At 39.9% G+C, this 21,672-nt stretch overlaps 1 long non-coding RNA gene across 7 annotated transcripts; it reads left to right on the top strand.

Annotated features, from left to right (window-relative positions):
- Positions 1-1,718: 1,718 nt before the first annotated feature.
- On the top strand, positions 1,719-4,410 carry LOC146885427 (uncharacterized). 7 transcript variants are annotated; one of them, XR_014995724.1, is made up of 3 exons: positions 2,247-2,614; positions 2,712-2,941; positions 3,037-4,410. It is a non-coding gene; the product is annotated as an uncharacterized LOC146885427 (long non-coding RNA). The 7 variants fall into 7 exon arrangements; XR_014995723.1 differs by having other exon boundaries at positions 2,248-2,614; positions 2,723-2,941; XR_014995726.1 differs by having other exon boundaries at positions 2,248-2,941; positions 3,037-3,306; positions 3,403-4,410.
- Positions 4,411-21,672: the final 17,262 nt, after the last annotated feature.

The raw sequence follows: 21,672 nt of genomic DNA, 5'->3' as shown, positions 1-21,672 counted from the left end.
TGTCCCTCTCCAAATTGAAACCAAATTTAATTTCTATATAAATGTGCACAAATATTTCTATCAAAATTGATATTTCAAGTAAATATTTTTAACAAGATTAAGTTTATTTTAATTTATATTTTACATTAAACTATTTAAAATTGATATTTCAAGTAAAATTGTTTTAAAGTTGTTTTGAATTCATAAATTATATTGATATAATTTAAAAAAAATTAACTAGTTTATGTACCAATAAAAAACAAATAAATTTAAAATTTGAAAACAATTTTAAGTAAAATTGAATGTGAAACAAATTTAAATAAACTTAGTTTTATTGAAAATATATAATAAAAATATCAATTTGAATAAAAAAAATCAAATTTAATAAAAATATTTGTATAATATTTTATAATTTTTGTTTCAATTTGGAAGGGGACGAAATTGCATCTTTTTTACAAAAATTGGGACTAAATTGAGACAAAAATTAAAATATAGGGACCAAATTGAGAATGAGAAAACGACACATGCCATAATAGTGACACGTGGCACTGTCACTACCACGTGGCATAATGTCAGGTTGACACGTGGCAAATTTTTAATTTTTCTAAAATTTTTAAAAAAATAAATAAAAAATCAAAAAAAAATCAAAAAAATTCAAAAAACCCAGAAGCTGACACGTGGCACCCCATTTAACACCGTTACTACACCACTAACGGAAAGGACTTGATTACATCAAATTTCCCAAAATAGGGACCAAATTGAGATAAAAAAGAATTGAGGGACCAAATTCAAATTTTGCTACGAAAATGGGACTAAAAGTATAATTTAACCTAAATGTAATTTTATTTCGTAATTTTACAAATATTATTTTAAAATTTTGAATAAAAAAAATAGGCCAAAAAAATTAACAAAAAAAATAGTCTAAGACTAAAACTGTAATAACAATTATAAAAAAACACAAACAATTATATACATACAACGAACAATTATATACATACAGTGAACAACGTAAGGGTTTCCGCGTCTCGGGAGAGATAAACAAAACTTAACGTCGGTGCTGTGTTAGTTCGACGTTAAGTGACGTCGGGGGTTGGGTAGCTGACGTTAAAAGACGTCTGGCGCGTGTGGGTCCGACGTTAAGGGACATTTGGCGCAAAGGAGTCCGACGTCCTTTTTTAAATAACGTCGGGGTATTTTTAAACAGACTGTTCCTACAGAGAACAAATAAGATATGTCAGACACAAGCACTACCTTACTCTGGTCCGCAATCTCCTCAGTACGCTTCCTCTTGGTCGATACATGTCGCCCATGGATATCTCGATGTATTGGTTTGGACTCGAGGGGGATTACCTGTAGAAGAGACTCCGAAGCTCAAGTCAGCAAAATCTCTCAGAAAGTCAAATCTCGTGATTAGGAAAGTAATGAATGCGTACCTTTAATTCGTGGGGTCCATGCATATTTATAGATTATTAGTTATGTCTGGCCACGTCATGGGTTGGGCCCCTGTTTGGGCCGTAGGTGGACCTGGGCCTTAGCCCAGGTCCCTTAGTTCGATTATTGTGGGCCCTATGAGTCTTACGAGAAATGTTCTGAATTTGTCAAGTGTTTGTTTAGTTTCCCAAAGCTGTCGGCCTAGACCGGTTACTCTTTATCGGTCCAGACCGGTTACTCTTTTAGCGGCTTAGGTCGTTGTTGCTCTTCTATCGGCTTAGGTCGGATACTTTATTTGCTCAGCGTATATATGGTGATTGTTTATTATTTGCATCCTTGGTGGTTATATAGACGGGATCTATGGTTATTATTTGGTTAGGCCGGCTAGGTGTGATACACAGACGTTAAGTGACGTTTGACCTGGAGCAGGCAGACGTTAAAAAGGTCCCGTCATTTACAAAAATGCCACCGGTCATTTTTAATGTTGGACTTTTTTTAGGCAGACGTTATTGTGGTGACGTTATAAGGCTTTTTTGTGTTAGTGAGGTTTTTATATTTTGAAAATCTACATTTTTGTGGTATTTTTAAATTGCTTGAAAATGTGTGTCATAGGATGCGAGTGGTCGGATAGACACTAAAAGAGAAAAAAAACTATTTTTGGTATTTTTTAAAAAATAAATGTCACACAGTGCGAGCGACCGGACAAACACAAAAAAGTGAAAAAGAACATATTTATTATTATTTTTTTTATCATTTTTTTTGCAAGTTTTGACAACTTTCAAGTATTTTGTTTTTTTTTTCAGAAAAAAAAATAAATAAATAAGGAATGCCAACAACTCTCTTCTCCCAAGCCACCAAGATCTCGTCACCGTCCACCTTTCAGCCACCACTAATGACCTTCGCCGGAGGCTTCACCAGCGACACCATCGCCCTTCACTCCACCTCGCGCGAAATGCCAACAACAACGCCTCCACTGACTACTCGGTCTCCGCCTTCTACGCGCTCTCCACGAAACACATCTGGTCCCTCAAAGCCCCTCTCCGCGATGCCCACTGGTGCTCCCTCTACCGCCGTCAGAGGTTCCAGTCGCCGCCAGCATCCACGCCACGCCCACTCTGCAACTCGTCACTGCCGTGCCAGCCACCGTGATTGGGTCTGCAACCATCACACAACCACACTCCTCCATTCAGAGCCACTGTGATGGGTATACCCCTTTATTCATCTATCTGTTATGCTTGGATGTGGCTGATTGGTTAACATGAGACTTGGGTGTTTGGTTCTGGAATGGGATTTTGATTCAGTGTGAATGAAGATTGCAGGGATGGGGTTGTAACAGAACAATGGAGGGTTTATATTGATGATGAAGAATGGGTGTGATTCTAGTTGTTGGATTGGTGTTTGTGTTGGACGGAGATAATGGTGATGTGTTGGTAATGAATGAAGTGTTGTGGTAAGGGTTGAAGATGGAAGCCTAATGGTGATGGTAACGATTCTGAAGTGACGGCGGTTTTAAGAATGGGAAGGATCAAAGGTGAATTTGAAGGTTATGATTTGTGGCTATGGATAGGCTTGGTGTTCGTCACGTCTTTTTGCCTTCTCATGTTTTTTGTTTTTTGTTTTATGCAGGTTTGCTAAGGAAGAAAGATGAAGAAGATGGCTATGAAGATTGTATGAGAATGGAGATGAACGCACGATGATGCTAGTGTTGTTTTTTTTTATCAAAGTTGTGTTGTGATAGATGAAATATAGTTAATGCATATTTTGTTTTTTAGCACTAAACCAACACATTGCACAGAATCATTATCATGAACCAGCAAGAAATCAAGCATGGCAAGGACAACATAACATCGTTCATCCAAAGACCAGACACAGTTTCACATTCATCCAAACGTTCAAGTATTGACACTTACCTCTTGTAGTCTCTTTATCTTGTTTTGGCACCCTCTATGAATTTGTGAAACTGCTGTGAAATTATGTATTTTCTCCTCCCAGTGTTCTCCTACGAATGTGCTGAGAGCTTGTCTAAAAATCCCCTATTTTTCGTTTTTCCCTTATTTATGAGATCTTCCTCCTTTTGTTCCTGGTTGAGAGACGTAAAAGGTGGGAAGTGGCGTTGCTTCCCCCCATTGCCTTATCTGCAGAGTCACTTTTCCCTCTTCAATCAATGATAAAGGTGTGACCACCTCCTTAGAAGCTCCCTCAAGAAGGATCACTAGAAGCATGTCTAGAGGGGAGTCTTCTATTCCATCACCTTTATCTTTGTTTTGCATTACTTTAGTTTGAATTCCCTAGGTTGGTTTCTAGTTGACTTATTTTGGTTGACTTCTTGACTTTGATCCAAAGTTGACCTTTGACCAAGATTAGATTAACTTAAACCAACATGCTAATCCTTGTTTGTCTTGTTTTGTAGGTAATTAAGAGAAAGTAGAGCATGGCTAGGTGGCACTTGGTGATTGGAGCACTTGGATGAAGTGGAAGAGAGAGGAAAGCAAAAAGAAAAAAGGAAAAGCAAAAGTAGACATGTACCTTGTCTCCTTTGGCCTAGAATCCTCATGGGAATGCCTCCACCAATCATCTCCCTTCACTTGGCCAAGACTCACTCTCACATTAGGTTTAAGGTTTGCTAGTTAATCCTTTTTCATGTTTTTGTATTTGTTAAGGACCCCTATGAACTCCTATTTAAAGGGTGCTCCTTGTCTTGTCTTGTAAAAGGGTTGATCATTTTGTTATAAACTTTGTGATGGAGGCGTGGTTCAGGATCGTCATAGGGATTTCAGAGCAGTTGATGGAGTCATGCCCAAGACCTTCAAAGAGATCTCGGATTAGCTTCAGATCGTAGAATAAGAACTCTTTTATAATTTCTGTAATGTTTTTGTTTGGGCTTTATAAGACCTTTTCTTGTGTTGGGCCTTTTGGTGTTTCGGCCCATAGTATATAAGCCCTTGTGAGACACATTTGTAGGCAGATTTGAGTTATATAAAAATTTGAGTTTTCTCTCAAGTCTCGAGGTTCTCCTTAGAACCACCAATCCTTATCTTTGAAATCTCCGATTCAGAGTGGCGGATCTTCCTCACTTATCTTGGAACCTCCTCCAAGTGGCGTGAATTCCTCCCGTTCCGAAAACCCCCAAATCAACGTCCTCCATTTTTTCCCCATTCGTTCTAGGGTTCATACCCATTTTCGTTCTAGATGAATTTCACCCCAAATCCGAGATGATCCTTCATCACTTTGTGCATTGAACCGCCAATTTTCGTGAGCTCTCCTTCTTAGAAGTGAACTCACCTTTGCCTTATTTTGCTTGCAAGTGGCGGCACCATCACTCATCTCTAGGGTTTGGTTGGCTTAGATCCCCCCTATGAGTGGTGTGCTGCTTCCATTCTTCATCTTCTATGCTTTCCATTTTTATTGTTTCTTCTTTCATTTTGCTTTTTAAGTGTTGTTATTGCCGTGTGTGTTTAAGCTTGAATCCAACTCTCTTCTTCCTTTCATGAGCTTGAGAAATGAACCTTCACATCTAGATAGCATGATATCTTAATGTCCAGTGGGAATTTTCAAAAAGCTTTCTTAAACAACTTCACCATATTCATAACTCTAAAAGGAAAAAAGATAATCCTTCATCAATCAATCCATGTAGATGCAGCCAGCCAGTCAGTCACCATGACCTTCCTCTATTTTTCACTGACGTAGTTTCTTCTTTTGTATGATAAGTAGCTGCAGTTCAGCTAGTGCACGAGCCAAGGCACCAAATAAGGAAAGAGTTAGTCTATTGAGTGCAGAAAAACATTAAATGCTCTGCCCTTTCTTTCTCTTTGCTCTATTTTTTTTTTGTTCTGTTCTATTTTTTTTACATTTTTTCTTTACTCCTATTTTTTTTCAAATCCATTCTTCTTTTTACCCCTTTTTTAATCCGTTTTTCTTTTTCCCTTTTTTTAAAACTAACAAATAGTAAAATAAATCAAATAAATAAACTAAAATAAACATAAAATAAAATGGACAAAATAAAAAGATAAAAATAAAAAATAAAAATAAAAATAAAATAAGATAAGATAAAAGGACAAAATAAAACACAATAAAATCAAAGTAAAATAAGATTACTAAAAAGAGAAAAAATAAAAAATATAAATAAATAAATAAATAAAAATAAATAAATAAATAAATAAAAATAATAATAATAATAATAAGGTAATAATAAAATAAATAAGTAAATAAAAATACAATCCGGACGAAATTGGGTGTTGACACATGTTAACAACCCTAATTTCATAATTTTTGTTCGATTAAAAAAAATTAAGATATGTTTGTTTTTCAGTTATCAAAAGAACTTAATTTGCCACAACATAATTTTTGAGTTAAACTTTGATTTGAGTTATTGAAATTACAAACATGTCATTAGTATTTTTGGTCATTCTTTTATTTGCCTTTTGGATGTTTGAACATTTTCTAGTATGACAATGGACAGACGAAGACGAGTTTTGCTATTTCATACTCATTTTCAAAGAAAAAATTCATCATCATCTCTATACTCAAATCCATCCAACGGATAACAATTTTTTTGTCTCATCTTCATCCCCACTGAGTAATGGATATATACTCATACCCATATCTGTACCAGGTACTCTCAACCATTTGAGCTAGTACTTTTCCACGTCATGAAAGTTAACATTTAATGCCATAAAGGCTCCCATTACTCGTATTTATTAAATAATTATTTATTTAATTATTTAAATTCTTCAGGTCTTACAAACTGATTTCACTTAAGTCAAGTGAAATCAACCTGTTGAATTTCGTAACAATTTGTCTATAAGTGCTGTGATTTTTGAAAGAGAGGTACCAAGACCATTTTTTAGCACGAAACTGTTTTGGAAACTTGTGGATTCTCTCTCTTTCGTTATCATTCAGATTGCAGCTGTTGAAGATTGATCTTGGATCAATTCTTGGAGCTTTTGGCTTGTGTTTGAAGCTTGGAGAAGGTGTTTGTGGTAGGCAAGGTTGTGCTACCACTAAGGTTTGATCTCTCTCAAGCTTTGTGTGTGTGCCTGGTGGTTTTTTAGGTCTGCAAGAGGTGTCTTGCTGTATTGTTGTGATTCTTGTGTGATTCAAGAGTCTTTGGTGTGTGTTTTGCTTATTTTGAAAGTGTAAGAGTGTAAACTTTGTAAATCTTTTGAAATAATGCAAAGTCAGGCTCGGGTTGCCTTGACAAACTGTATATAGCTCAGGTTTGAGTGAACTAGTATAAAAATCTTGTGCTCCAATCTTTTCTCTAACCCTTCTCTCTTACATAATTATTTAAAGTTTAAAGAACTTGAATTTAAACCATCTTTTTCATATTCTTGAATGTTTTGGTGGCATCTACATCATTGAGCACATTTGCATAATCAATTAGAACCTGTCTTGAGTGTTCTTTTTCATTGTTCTTGCTACAAATCGTAAACCTGCATTTCTGTATTTTTCCTAGTATTTTAGTCGACTATTTTTCTGTTTCAATTGATTGATTATACCATAACATAATCTGTTTAGTAAAATCAATTGACTAACTCTGTTTTTGATCGATTGAAAGTATATTGTCCAGTGTTTTTTTGCATCCAAAGTTGGTGATCGAATTGATTCAACTAAAGATAGTTTTTAGACTTTAAAGATTGCCTAAATTTTTAACTAGCCAATTGAACCCCCCTTTCTTGGCATTCCAACCATTTCAAAACTTACAAAAGTAACTTCAAATGTGAGAAACGATTGAAAATTGCCAATCTCATGGAGTGATTCATGATAAAAATTCCTAATAAAAGAAACATCATCGATAATTTTTGTAACCCAACTACACTCACTATAAACAACATCATTCCCTTCAACATTCTTTGTTGCACACATGTTCTTCAAGGCAAGATTTAATGCATGCATAACTCAAGGTGTCAAAAAATTTTAGGAAATAATCCTTCAATGATCATTCCAACAACTTTGCATATAGGAGCATTATCTGTTATAACTGGCACAACATTTTCTTCCCTTATTTCTTTAATAAAATCAATCATTTTGTTAGTTGTGTACTACTTATTATTTATTTCCTCAGAAGCATCAACCACTTTTAAAAAAACATAGGAGCCCCCTCACTTATGGCCATAAAAATAATTAAAGGTCTCCTTTGGGAATCCTTTTTTGTTCCAAGTTGATTTAATTGGGTTGAGTAACCTCTCAATGTGTGCTCTCTCTCATTGTAATAGGGTTATCCTTAATGCATTGTATCTAGGAGGAATAAAACCAGTAATATTATTGTTCCTGCGGAAACAAATAAGGAATGTCAGGGAACACAAATAACATCATACCCCAATCCTTGACCTCTCAAACAGGCATCTCCTTGACTTGTACATGTCGTCTCCTAACGTTGGCGGTCTGGATCCTTAAGATGTTACCTGTGGAAAGGGCTCTGACGATCAAGTCAATAAAGGCTCTCAAAAGTCAAATCTCAGATTAGTGAATTAATGAAAGCGTACCTTTAATTGTTGGGGTCCACGTGTATTTATAGAGTCTACTGTTTTTATCATAGGACTGTATATAAGTGGTTTAGACTGTATGGTTATCTAAGTTTGCCTAGATATAGTACATCAGTCCCCCAACCTTTGGCGAGATATATGCCACGTTGAAGGTTTGTATGTTATTAGTTAGGAATAAGCGGTGAGCCGTATCAGTGATAGCGATATGTGTTCAACATACCAGTTTGTTGATCTTTGGTAATGTGAGTCATGTAGCAATCTGCACGTTTGTTTTGATAGTTCTCGGCAAGAAAAAAATTACTTCTTTCTTGGTATGGTATGGTAGTCCCGTAGTCTTGAGATGTGATTAACATTGCTAAGAGTTTCAGAAGTGATGGAAGTAGGTGAAGGGGTGTCAGTTGTCAAGGGTCCTATCAGAGGGATTTGCGCAACCATTATTAATTTGCGTCGCTTCGCCTTCGGCGTGATGTTTCATCTTCTCATTGTTTGGGCAGGAAAACTTTATGGCTGTTCTGTTGATTATAAATAGAGGTGGATAGAAACATTTGTCCATCTTGCTTCATTTGCTAGAGTTTGAGAAAAGTGACTTGTGTACGTGTGAAATTTGTCCGGTACATCCATTGTTTCTGCCGTCATCTAAAACTGAAAAAGGTATGTCAAGTGATAACAATAGTGTGTCATCGCCTAGCTCGAGTAGTGGGAGTGGACGGTCAAGGGAAGAGTGTAATGGACGGTCAATGGGCGAGGGTAGTGGCCAGCTGGCCGGCGTGGGAAGAATCCCTATTGAGGTAACTGTTGAAACTAGGCAGGATTCGCCTGAGGAGTTGGCGGAAAGTAGCTTGTCGATAAGAGTCGGATACAGATAGGTGGCTGAGGACGTGCAGACTCAGTATTCCTTGTGCAAATGGTTCCGCCTACCTATTTTTAAGAGGAACATCAGGCGAAACATAATGTCTCTAGAAAGGGTAAGCGCCATTGATTGCATTTGCCACGGTTAGGAGGGAGCCTCAGAGGGGTTCTTCTATATGTACATGTGCCACTTCTCTCAATTGCACGTGAGGATGCCCTTTGACGACTTCGCCATGGGGGTATTGCGCTTACTTAACGTCACCCCTACTCAGCTGCATCCTAACAACTGGGCCTATTTGCAAGCATTCTGGGTGCTGTGCCGATCTCTGTATCTCCAACCGTCACCTCAATGCTTCATGTACTTCTACGATACTCGACCCAAAAGTCCAACTACTTGGCTGTCATTGATAAGTCGGCCAAGGATAAGCAGACTGGAAGCTTTTTCTCAATCGTTTAAACATTTTAAAGATGGTTTCTTTAAAGTGGTAGTCAAGGAGCCAGGGCGTTCCTACTTTTATAACGATGATGGGAGTACAAAGTTCCCATTCAGCTGGACCGACAACCCTTGGTGTTATAAGGATATGAAAAGAGAGGAGTTGTTAGTAGCTGATAGGGAGGTGGTGGAGACTTTGATGAAGTTTAATGATAAGATGCCCACTAAGGGCTTAGTTAGAGTTTATTTATCCATGCATCCCATTGTTGATTTAGAAGGTATCGTTTTATGTTTTTACCGCTATGTTGTTTTCGAGGAAACTAACCGGTTTTTACCGCTATTGTAGGTCATATGGCTCAACTTGGGAAGAAGAATTTGAACTTATCCCAGGCTATGCACAAGGAGAAGGCTGCCAAAGCAAAGAATGCTGGGAACACTGAAGTTCCTAACTTGCAAGATCCGCTTGTGGAGGTTCATGTCCACGGAGGGACGAAGAGGAAAGCAGAAGTTTTCGCCAAGCAAGTTGGTGGGAAAGACATAAAGCGGGTAAGGGCTACATTGTTGGGGCTAGGATCTTCATTTGGGGCGAAGAAGCCGGAGGCCAGTTTGGAGTTGTCAGAGACTACTGTCCGGCGTGATATTGAAATTAATTTGGTGGAGTCTCTGGTAAAATCCATTGACAACATGGAGCCCAATGCCATGGTCAAGGTCATGCTAGAGTTTAACAACAAGGCACTGATCATGGGGCGTAGAGTGGGCAATTTGCTTCAAAGAAAGATTAAGGAAGGTGGTCGGGCAAAGGTGGAGGAGCTCCGAGAAGAGTTGAAGGTCCAGGCCGACAAGCACGCAAAGGAGAAGGTTTCTTGTTGAAAGGAAAATGAGTAATGGCAGGAGGAGAGGAAGCTGCTGGGTCATGGAGGGTCAGATGTCTGGATTCTGAGAGAAAACTTAATGAAAAGATCATTGACCTGGAGACCGACTATGATGAGCTGAAAGAGAAACATGACAGGCTTGAAAGCGAACTTGAGGACCTGAAGGGCCATATTATCCAAAAGCACATCAACGATTTTCATAAGGGTTTGCGGAAAACGACCTTCTTCCTCAAAGATGTCGACGCGTCTGATGCCAAGTTTGACATGAACAAAGATGTGGTGGATAGGCAGCTTGTGAGCGAAATGGAATTCAGCCTGGAGGAGGAAGTTGAGAAGTTGGCAGTTGAAGTGGATGCAAACCCTGATGAGATCGTGGCCGTGGAGGTGGACGTGAATCAGCTAGCTGCTTAGGATTAATGATTTGAATTTTTAATTTGTTTTTAATCCTAAGTTTGTAATAACTCGTAAAAATTTTCTTGTCTTTTTTAATATGATGAATGCCTTTTGTATACTTATCGCGGTACGTGATGCCGCTAGCTCGTGTTATAGGCGCGTTGTTTGATGGCTTTGTTTTTTTGGATTTGTTATAGTTGCTTGATATGTGTGGCCCATGTCGCTTACTTGGGTTCATGGTGGCGAATTTTTAGGAAAATGACTTAACAATTTGACGTTCGACTCAGACCGCTTACTTTGGTAAGTGGTGGGGAATTTTTAAGAAAATGACTTAACAATTTGACATTCGACCCAGGCCGCTTACTTTTGTAAGTGGTGGGTAATTTTTAAGAAAATGACTTAATAATTTGATGTTCGACCCAGGCCGCTTAGTTTGGTAAGTGGTGGGAAAATTTTAAGAAAATGACTTAACAATTTGACATTCGACTCAGACCGCTTACTTTCGTAAGTGGTGGGGAACTTAATAAAATGGCTTAATGATTTTGGTGTTCGACCCAAGCTGCTTACTTTGGTAAGTGGTGGGGTACTTAATAAAATGGCTTAATGATTTTTTTGTTCGACCCAGGCCGCTTACTTTGGTAAGTGGTGGGGAGCTTAATAACATAGCTTAACGATTGTGGTGTTTGACTTAGGCCGCTTACTTTGGTAAGTGGTGGGGAACTTAATAAAATGGCTTAACGATTGTGGTGTTCGACCCATGCCGTTTACTTTGGTAAGTGGTGGGGAACTTAATGAAATAGCTTAACGATTGTGGTGTTCGACCTAGGCCGCCTACTTTGGTAAGTGGTGAGGAACTTAAAGGAAATAATAGCAAATTTGTTGAAAAGAGAAAGAACCCTTCGCTTTTATTCATAGAGTTGGGGTGCCTCGTTGAAAACTCCCTGGCCAAAACCCTCATTAGGGAAAGAATGCCAGGTGAGGAAAAAGAGTACACCCAGGGTTACAGACTTTCTGTGTTCATTACATTGGTAGGATTAACTAAAGTAGAACTTTAAGTGAGATACGTTCCACGTGTTCAATATCTCTTTTCTTGATAGTTGTTTGAGTTTGTAGGCACCTCCTCCTGCATCCTCTCGTATTCGATATGGCCCATCCTAATTTGTTGAGAACTTGCCATCCTTCTTCCTTGTACTACAGGCCATTCTCCAAACTAGGTCCCTTTTGACAAATGTTTGTGGGCATAGGTTCGAGTTGTATTTCCTGGCCGCCCTCTATTTTATCGCGATATTTCAGATTTGCGCTTTCTTACACAACTCAGTTAACATGTCTAGGTGGGTGCATAAATTTTGTTGGTTCTGGTCGTGGTCATATACTTGCCAAAGTAAGGAGGGTTCTCCAATCTCGACTGGTATCATCGCTTTCGCCCCGTAAACCAAGCTAAAGGGGGTTCGTTGGTGGCGGACTGAGGGGTACATCTGTCAGCCCATAGTACTTCTAACAAATCTTCTGGCTATCGGCATTTTGCGCCATCTAATCTTTTTCGCAACTCGACCAGTATGACCTTGTTGGCGGCCTTAGCTTGTCTGTTGGTTTGTGGATGCTCCATTGAGCTGGTGATGTGTTTAATTCCGAGACCGCTGTAGAATTTGGCGAGCTCCTTATCTCTGAATTGCCAACAATTATCGGTTATGATAGTGTGCGGAACTCTATATCGGCATATGACGTCTTTCCACACAAATTCTTGGACTTGTTGTGCGGTGATTGTGGCCAATGGCTTAGCCTCTATCCATTTTGTGAAATAGTCAATGCCAACGATGAGGAACTTCACTTGTCCTTTCCCTGGGCTGAATGGTCCCAAGATGTCCATTCCCCATTTTACGAATGGCCATAGGGAGAGTATGGAGTGCAATTGCTTTTGTTTCTGGTGAATGAGATTGCCTTTTTTTGGCATGTTATACATTTTTTGATGAAACCTTGATAGTCTACCTCCATGGTTTGCCAGAAGTAGCCAACTATGAGTATTCTGGTCGTCATGGTTCGTGCACCTTGTCAACACCCAATTTCGTCCGAATGAATAAATTTATTCTCAAAAAAAAAAAATTTAGTTAATGGAAAATTAAAAAAATGTGAAACAAAATTTTCTTCAAAACTTTAATTTTAGAAAAAAAAAAGAAAAAAAGAGAGATGAAAAAAAGAAAAAAAAAAGAAAAAGAAGGAAGAGTCCAATTTGTTATTAATTATCACACTCCTTCTCATGAACCTAACAACTCAACATATCTTCTACCACCTTTGTTCTGATAGAGAAATTAGTGATATGATTCTAATAATTAAAAGCAATATCTCTTCATATAATTAGAATCAATATTACTAATCTTGATTGATTTTGTGCTCTGATTTGCTTTGACTTGATCCCATAATGTGTTGTTATCATGACCAATTCTTTCCTTATATTGTTTATTACAATTAAGACTGAGATTGCATTGATATTGCAAGATGTGAGTATAAATACGCACTCTGTCAGGACAAAAAAAACCGAAAAAAATTCTCTACACTTCTCTAATTCTTTCCCTTCACCACTCCCACATACACACCTCCTCTTTCATCTCTTTTTCAAAAAAAAAAAAAACATATTGAAGGAGGTAAAAAAAAGAGAAAAAGGATTCTCTACACTTTTCTAATTCTTTCTCTCATCACCACCCATATAGACACCTCTCATTTTTATTTCTATTGGAAAAACAAACAAAAATATTAGAAAAGGAAGAAAGAAAAGAGAAAAGAGAAAAAGTTAGGAGATATTCAATTTTTTTAAGGTACGTCACTCTCAGTTCTTTCATCTTTTGATTTAGTTTTTCTCAATTTTCATTCCTTTTTTTATCATAAAAAATATTTTTTCCCCTTTCTTTAGTGTTTGTCCAGGCGCTTGCGTCGCGTGACATCCAATTTAGACTTTTGTTTTTTTCTAAAAAATATATACAGATGATCTAAAGATAAAAAAAAATTTTCTTTGTTTACCCTTTTATATCTATTTGGTTGCTCATGTCGTAATGACATCCACAACTACTCTAAAATAATTTTAAAAAAAATATTAAAAATTTATAAATGATTAAGAAAAATAAAGAAAAATAAAAGATTAGAAAAAGAATTTATTTCAAGTGTTTGTCCGGCCGCTCGTGTCGCGTGACACCAATTTTAAAATAATACTAAAATTTAAATAAAAAAGTTTTCAAAATTATAAAATAGATTAAATCATTTTTCAAATAATGTTCCAAATAATTTTTCATAAAGAACTACGTAACCCTGATTCTCCATTCACATGGAGATACGTAGGAGCGAGGATTAATCCTCATCAGGCCCAAAAAACCAAACCATAATTTTTGTTTCTTTTGTAAATTCATTTATTATTATTTTTAGGGAAAATTAAATATTTTGAAAAAACCACATAACTTTTGCACATTTAATTAAAGGTACCATCTTAGGATTGACGTTGTGGGGGTGCTAATACCTTCCTCAAGCGTAACCGACTCCCGAACCCAAAATCTGGTTTTTCGCAAACCTTGCTCCTTTTTATGGTTTTCCATAGTTTCCTATAATAACTTTGGTGGTGATTCCAAACTCTGTTTTTACAAATTTTATTTTTTTTGTTACCCGAATGGTAGCCGCATATTCCCTCATGTATTTCTCTAAGTATGTACTCTGCTTACTCCTTTGTAACACATTTGAGCAAGGGTTGTCCATATCCTCGCTTGTATAATTCATCGCCTATCATTGTATATCGTGCTGCTTTTGCTAGCCATCCCTTGTCAGTATTAGGTGGAAGGTTTTCGGTCTTGAGGTACTAGATATACGGAGTTGTCCATTTGTTGGTGTGCCCATGTTGAGGCAGATGTTCTTTGTTGATGGTGCAGATAACGTCTGTTGTAGGAGGAACTATGTATGTCGTTAAGTTTAGTACTTGTAATTTGGACAAGGCGTCTGCTTGTACATTCTCTCCACTTGGTATGTGTTGGATGGGTACCCTGTCAAAACTAGATTGCATGATATTGCGGACCAGGCGATAATATTGGAGGAGAGTTGCATCTTTAATTTGAAACTCGTCATTGAGGTGGCTAATGTGAGCTTGGAATCTGTTTTGCATACTAGCGAGTGTATTCTGACTTCGCGCGCCAATGATAGGCTAGCAAGGATGGGTTTGTCTTCGGTCTGGTTGTTGGAGGTTTTAAAGGCGAAGTGTATGGATTTTTTTTGCTGAGGATGTGGTTGGGGCCTTCTAGGACGATACCGGCACCTGCACCTCTTGGATTGGAGGAACCATCAACGTATAGTGTCCACTGGTCCTCTTCTAGGGTGTGTTGGAGGTCGTTAACAAATTCAAGTACGCACTAGGCTTTGATGGGGCCGTGTGGTTCGTAACAGATGTTGAATTCGGAAAGTTCCACAACCTAAGATGACATTCGTCCGGCAAGATCGGGTTTTTGGAGGATTTTCTGGATGAGGTAGTTTGTTTTGACAATGATATGGTGGTTTTGGAAGTATGGGCGGATCCATCTTGCTATATTTACCAAGGATAAGACGAGTTTTTCCACCATTTGATATCTGGTTTCAGGGTCTTGCAAGGAGTAACTGACGAAGTAGACCGGATGTTGGATCTCGGTAGATTCTTGGACCAGGGCGGCGTTGACTGTATGGTCTGTTGCTGTAATATACACCAGTAGAGGGAGGTGTACGTTTGGTTTACGGAGGATTGGAGGGGATGTAAGGGTAGTTCTGAGGTCTTGGAAAAAATTTTCACAACCGTCATTCCAAGAGAACTTCACAGATTTTTTGAGAAGTTAGATGATGGGTCGGGTTTGTTCGGTAAGTTTGGGAAGCAATCTGGATATCGCGGTTAGGTGGCTTGTGACATCCCTAAAACGATATTAGTTAAAATATTTTACATATATAAAAAGAAGCTGGAATGTCACATCTTCATTAATATACGCCGCGGAAATAAAACAAAAATTTAATATTCAACGTGACAATTATTGAATAAAGATAAATAATTCCAAAAGCTTTTATAAGTTCCAAATAAAACTTTAAAACATAATAATTTCCCTAGCTCTAATTCCCAACTAGTCCCTCTCTCCATCTCGAGTGTTAGCAGCATTACCTGTATCATCAACTGCTCCCGTGTAAATTACACGGTCATCGCCAAACACAGACAGAAAGGGTGAGCTCAAAATGTATATAAAAATCACAGAAATTAAATAATAGAAATTAAATTAGTCATGGACTCAGGATTCCTGATGCTCACACGAACCTGCCCGCTCGTGGTCCTGCCTCTACGAACCTCCCCGCTCGTAGTCCTACTCTACGGACCTACCCGCCCGTAGTCCAACACATGTGATCCATAAGCTACGTACCTCCCCGCACACAGCATCTCTAAACTGTGAGCACGGAACATACGAACCTACCTCGCTCGTATCCCCACAGGAGAGTAATCGAGTATGAACCTCCCCGTCCATACCATCACATGTTATCCAGCATCCATGAACCTACCCGCTCATGGCACAACATCTCCTGATCCATGTTTCATCAAAGTATACAAACAATACCCATAAACCGTCCTAAACTCGCTTGGGCTAGAAGCCTTAGCTTAAGCGACCAGGCCTGTCTCGCTCAAGCTAAGGTTTCTCACCTGAGCTAGCGTGCAAACAGGTCTCACATGCGAAGGCTCGCTTAGGTGAGCTTACCTCGCCTGGGCGAGATCCCACTTCGCTCACCACAACAACACTCGCCTAGGCGGCGAGACATCAGAACACACAAGCATCAAACTCGAGTTCTCTCTTAGGCGAATACCTCTCACCTGAGCGAGGTACTCTGTCGCTCAAAGCATGGGCTCCTCGCCTGGGCGAGACCCTCGAGCTCCACCTCACGTTTTCACAAATCCTCGCCTGGGCGAGCAACTCTCGCCTGAGCGAGATGTGCAGACATAACCCAAAATCTCCTTTCTGTTATTCTCGCCTAGGCGAGCCTAGTTAGCTCGGGCGAGAATAGAGGACCTATTTGTTGTCACGCACACAAAGACACCAAACCAAATGCCAAAATTCACACACCACTATGTTAAGTACTCCATTACTATTGCAATTATCAAGAGCACGAATTATACACAAAGTTGATCCCCAATCAAGCACAATTGAACCACAATCCATTAACAGTACCACAACACCCCAAAATTTACATGCACTCTCATAAGGGTTTAATTCCATTACCACAAAACAGTCCAATTCCCCAATTTACAGCACAAATATCAACAATTCACATGGCAAAGTTACACAAATCAGTGCACACCACATAACACATCAAGTTTCTACACAAACATATAAATGCATGGAAAAGAGCTCCCCTAACCTGTGAATTTTTCCTTCAAAAGGTTGCCTAACCTTGATTTTGTGATACCTAAGAACCCTGCCTTCTTGCTCTCTCAACCTCCACCGCTTGCCCTCAATCCCAATTCACCTTCACACTCAAAATTCGTACTCCCTTCTCACTCTAGGTTTCAGACTTCCAAAACCCTTCAAATTGGCTAATTTTCCCCTTTTATATGGCTCCTAATTGTGGTAAAAAAAATAAAAATGAATAATGGTTCTTTTTAATGTTTATTACTACCTTTCATAGTCCATTATGGGCTGTTTCTCCCAACCCCCTTGGCTCCCCATTGTCTCTAGGCTTTCCTATCCTTTCACATTCAGACCACAAGTACTTTAACAAAGTTAAAGAGATTAATTCGTTCTCAACAAGGGTTGAACCCACAACCACTCAATCACAAGGCAATTTACACCACCAATTCAACCAAGTCATGTTTGTGATAAATCCTCTAATTATATAATTATGTTAGTACCTAACATAACCATGCAATTTATTAAAATTACTAATTAATCAAATAACACACATAATTGGCTTACATAGGACTCGAACCCAAGTCCCCTCACACAATCAAAGTACTCTCAATCACTTGAGCTAGTACTTTTCCACGTCACAATGATTAGCATTAAATGCCATAAAGGCTTCTACAACCCACATTTACTAACTCATTATTAATTTAATTATTTAATTTTCCCGGGTCTTACATTACCCCCAGCTTTAAAGATTTTCGTCCTCGAAAATTGCACTTACCAGGAAACAAGTGTGGGTAAGATTGCCTCATGCTATCCTCCATCTCTCAAGTCATCTCCTGAGTGATTGCATCCCAGAGGACCTTCACTGTCTTTATTTCCTGTTCCTGCAGAGAACAAATAAGATGAGTTAGGCACAAATGTCACCTTACCATGTAATTCACTATCTCTTCAGTTGGTCTCTCCCTGGTTGATACATGTCAGCTTGAACACAGGAGGGGTTACCTACAGAAGAGTCTCTGAAGCTCAAGTAAGTCAAAGCTCTCAGAGAGTCAAATCAGTGATTAATGAATGCGTACCTTTAATTTGTGGGGTCCATGTGTATTTATAGAGTATTAATGATGTTTGTTTACCTAATGGGATGGGCCTTGGTTTGGGCCCTAGCCTGGGTTATGAGTGGGCCTAGGCCCAAACCTAGGCCCCTCAAGGTCTATCGAACGCGGGGACCTCCATCTTACCAAGTCTTCGAGGGCGGTCTGATCCGTTTATTTCTTGGCTTATCAGATGTCGTCCTTGGCCGTGTACTATCCGTGTTGGCCATTTTGTTGTTATTTTAGCCTTTGTTCATTTAAATTCGAGACCATGGCGGCCCAGGTCGTGTACTTGGGTTGTCTCTGGCATGTTTATGAGGTTTATCATTTATATGGTTAAGTCGACCAGGTCCGGTATGAGTTAGATTTACTCGGCCTAGGCTGAATATTTGGCTGCCTTAATGTATTTCTTATTTAATTGATTGAGTTCGGTTAGGTGTGGTACACCAGTCCCCCAGCCTTGTCCGATGGGAGTTGTCGGTCAAGGGTGATATGTGTTGGTTGTGTTGGTATGCTAGCAGGACCGGCTAGGTGTGGTACACCAGTCCCCCAGCCTTTAAGTGTGGTGAACAGTGTTAAGGCTAAAAAGTGGTAACCGTCAGAAGGTAGGTGAAGGGGTGCCAGGGGTCCAATCAAGAAGTTTTTGCGCCGTCATTTTTCAAAAGTCGTATCTTTTGCGATGATGGTGTCGATTGGTCTGGGGTTTTATTTTGGCGGGAAGAGTTTTCGTCGTTTGGGACCCTGGACTATAAATATAGGTTTGAAAAGGGGTGAGGAGTTACTTGTTTCATTTGCAAGAGTTTTGAATTCAGAGATCTTGTGCGCGTCATACTGTCCGACTAGTTCCCAAATTCAACCGACATCTTCTCGTAAAAATGAAAACAGGTATGTCTAGTAGTGATAGCGTGTCTACGTCTAGTAGTAGTGAAAGTACCGAGTCGGATAGAAGTAAGGATAGGCAACTTGGCGGAGAGGGTACGAGTTCTGGGGTTGTTACGAGTGGGATGCTAATGGAGACTGTGAGGGAGGTTCGAGAGGATCCCCCCGAAGATTTGGAGGACAGCAACTGGCCGGCGAAGGGTGGCTATGGGTGGGCGGCTGCTGACGTTCGTGACCAATCATCTTTGTTCAGGTGGTCCCGTCTACTGAACTCTTGGTTAAACTGCACACCTGTCATCTCCAAGGGTGTCAGTGGGGACATTGTTTCTCTAGAGAGGGTGAGTGCTATCGACCGGGTATGCCATGGGCAGGAGGGGGCTACCGAGAAGTTTTTCTACATGTATATGTGCCACTTTTCTCAACTTCATGTACGATTGTCGTTAGACGTTTTTACCATGGGCGTATTACGAGCGTTGAATGTGGCACCTACACAGCTACATCCGAATAGTTGGCCCTACTTGCAGGCTTTCCGCATTCTGTGCTAGTCCTTATACTTGGAGCCTACTCCTTATGCTTTCTTATATTTTTGCGACACCAGACCTCGGCGGCCGGCTACATGGCTATCTTTGATTAGTCGCCCCAGCATCAGCAGACTGGATGCCTTCTCCCAGTCTTTCAAGCATTTCAAGGATGGGTACTTCAAGGTCATCGTTAAAGAAGGAAGAAAAGCTTATTTTTTGAACGCAGACGGAAGCGCCAAGTTCCCTTTTAGTTGGACAAACAATCCTTCTCGGTATAAGGACATGGGGATGGATGAATTGTCGGCTGGTGATAAGGAGGTTGTGGAGACCTTGTTGAAGTTTGTTGATAAGTTGCCCACTAAGGGCCTAGTTAGAGTTTATAATTCAGTGCACCCGATAATAGATATCAAAGGTATCTGTTTATTACTTAAGCTGTGTTAATAATACTAAGTTGTTTTGATCCGAGTTGTGATGTATTATTGTAGGGCATATGGCGCAGTCTGGAAAGAAGAATTTGGCGCTTTTTCAAACGTTGAGGAAGGAAATGGCCGCTAAGGCCAAGGCGGCTGGGAAGACTGATGTTCCCAACTTACAAGAATCTGTGGTGGAGGTGCACGTGCACGGCGGGACGAAAAGGAAGGCTGAGCTTCCGCCTCGACCCGGGAAGGGAAAAGATGTGAAGAAAGTAAGGGCGGCCCTGCTTGGAACGGGGTCTGCTAGCGGAGCGGGGTCGGCCAGTGGGGAGAAGGGGCCGGAATCTGGGTTGATCGAGCTGCCAGAGATATCTGTGAGGAAGGACATTTCAATTACCCTCCCAGATACCATCGTAAATTCTATTGACAACATGGATGCGGAGCGCATTGTGAGAACAATGGTCGAATTTGGGAGCAAGGCTTTAGTTTTGAGCCGGCGTGTGGGGTCGCTTTATAGGAGAGAAGTGAAGGAGGGTGGCCGGGAAAAGGTGGAGGAGTTGCAGGAGAAGGTGGATAAGCTGGAGGAGGAAAAGGCTGCATTAGAGAAAGGAAAGGAAAGTTGGGAAGCGGAGAGGAAAAGGTTGGCAACATGGAGGGTTTGTTGCTTGGAATATGAGGAAAAGTTGAATAAACGTATAGGGGAATTGGAAGAGGACTACAATGATTTGAAGGACAAGTATGATGGATCTGTTGGTGAGCTTGATGATTTGAAGAACAACATCATACAGGAGCACATCAATGGTTTTGAGAAGGGATTGCGGCAGGCGGCTTTTTTCCATCAGGATTTGGACGTAACGGATTCGAGGTTTGATGTGAATAAGGATGTTATTGACGGGAAGTTGGTCCAGGAGGATGAGGACAATGGGAATGAGGAGGCGCAGGAGAAGGTGGCGGAGGAGGAGAAGAAGGCGGGCGATGTCGAGGATGCACCTGTCCTTACAGACTAGGATTTCTGTCTTAATTGATTCAAGAATATTATTTGAGCCTGTCTGTAATATTTGGTACATTTAGCTACATTGGTTTATTGCACTTATGTTTAAATGCGATTAAGGTTCTGCATGTTATTATGTATGTTGTGTTTTGTTTATATGTGGTGTATGCGTGTCGCGATAAGTCATAAGATAAGGGTGTTCGACCCAGGCCGCTTACTTGGGGTAAGGGTGGGGAACTTAAACGAATCAAGCATAAGATAAGGGTGTTCGACCCAGATCGCTTACTTAGGGTAAGGGTGGGGAACTTAAACGAATCAAGCATAAGATAAGGGTGTTCGACCCAGGCCGCTTACTTGGGGTAAGGGTGGGGAACTTAAACGAATCAAGCATGAGATAAGGGTGTTCAACCCAGGCCGCTTACTTGGGGTAAGGGTGGGGAACTTAAACGAATCAAGTATAAGATAAGGGTGTTCGACCCAGGCCGCTTACTTGGGGTAAGGGTGGGGAACTTAAATGAATCAAGCATGAGATAAGGGTGTTCGACCCAGGCCACTTACTTGGGGTAAGGGTGGGGAACTTAAACAAATCAAGCATGAGATAAGGGTGTTCTACCCAAGCCGCTTACTTGGGGTAAGGGTGGGGAACTTAAACGAATCAAGCATAAGATAAGGGTGTTCGACCCAGGTCGCTTACTTGGGGTAAGGGTGGGGAACTTAAACGAATTAAGCATAAGATAAGGGTGTTTGACCCAAGCCGCTTACTTGGGGTAAGGGTGTGGAACTTAAATGAATGCAAATGAAAAACACATAGAAAGTCGTATAGTTGGGAACCCTTCTTTTTATTTATTGAATAAGGGTGCCTCATTAAAACCTCCTTGGCCAAAACCCTCCTTATGGAAAGAAGACCAAGTGAGTAAAAAGAGTACACCCAGGGTTACAAGTATTGGTTCGATTACAATACACA

This window comes from Vigna unguiculata, chromosome 6 (genome assembly GCF_037176805.1).
Source record: "Vigna unguiculata cultivar grain cowpea cultivar isolate G323 ecotype 2 chromosome 6, ASM3717680v1, whole genome shotgun sequence".
Lineage (NCBI taxonomy): Eukaryota > Viridiplantae > Streptophyta > Magnoliopsida > Fabales > Fabaceae > Vigna > Vigna unguiculata.
Note: the sequence above shows the minus strand (reverse complement) of the source record. Positions and strands in the feature narration are given on the sequence as shown.